Genomic DNA, 1,205 nt, shown 5'->3' on the forward strand with positions numbered 1-1,205 from the left:
CTCGATGGAATGACATCTTCAACAATTCTTTGGCATGGCATCTATACTAATCCTTTGGCATGCCATCTTAATCAATTCCCAAGAATAGCATTTTCACTAATCTTTGGCATGTCATTTTCACCAACCCTTTGGCATGTCATTTTCACGTCTTGTTCGGAAAATGGAAAATGCTGTATTGAAAAATGATTTTAATTTTTTTATTTTATTAATTCAAAGGAATTAATGAAATAACTATAATTTATTTATCATCATAAAGTTTACATCTATAATTGCAGTTTGTTCTCGTTGTTGTAACAGTAGTTAATATGTTTGTATTCTCATATTTCTGCTTAATCTGAATCTGGGTCTATCAGTCGTAAGAATGTGGCTATTTCGCTATTTATATGGTTTGTAACCACAAAGCTGCAAACTTAAGTTTCTTAGCAGGATTGGTAGGGCAATTAAAAAGGAGCGGTGTCTCGTGGGGGCCTGTGCTGTATGATGGGCAAATGTTTTCCACGTTACGATCTCAATGCCGTCTGCAGCTTTTGATCTTAAATTCTACGTACTACTGTCATCCACACTTAAAATTTATTATCCAACGTTTCAAACTTGGACGGTGCGTAGTCTGCTCGATGACATCAAACAACGAGGTTGCTTGACAATATCAAAGGGCTTTGCTAAATCAAGTGTCACTATCACTGTTCTATCGCACGGCTTGCTCTGTGTGAGTCCTCGGCTAATATGGAGATGGAGATGGCCTTCAGCGCAGTTGTTGTGCTGCTTACGGATCCTATGCTATTGATCGGCAACTGGAATGTTATTTCTGATGCTGGAAGAACTAAAGCCACAAGGGTCCTTGCTACGGGCGACAAAAGCGAAATCGGTTTGTAAGATTCACCTTTGCTGGCATCCTTTTCCAGACTTCGGGAACGATGTGTTTGGCAATCGACAGGTTGTAAATATAAGTGAGAAACTTAACTTGCAGTCTAAACACCGCCGCTGCACGTAACAGAGTTTACTTCCTCCGCAACAGGTTTTGATTCATCTTACAAAAGGATTTTACTTCCCATCAGTGCAGTGCAGATTTCGACATTGACTCCAACTGCAGATTACTATTTCGTGAATTTTAGTTTACAACGTTTTGGAAATGTTTGTTGTTTTGTAGGGATCTACAAATCGACTTGTTGAGCAGGGTTCTCTAGAGCAGGCAAGGAAACTTTTAT

Source organism: Musca autumnalis, unplaced genomic scaffold (genome assembly GCF_047663935.1).
Source record: "Musca autumnalis isolate F117 unplaced genomic scaffold, ASM4766393v1 scaffold_1, whole genome shotgun sequence".
Lineage (NCBI taxonomy): Eukaryota > Metazoa > Arthropoda > Insecta > Diptera > Muscidae > Musca > Musca autumnalis.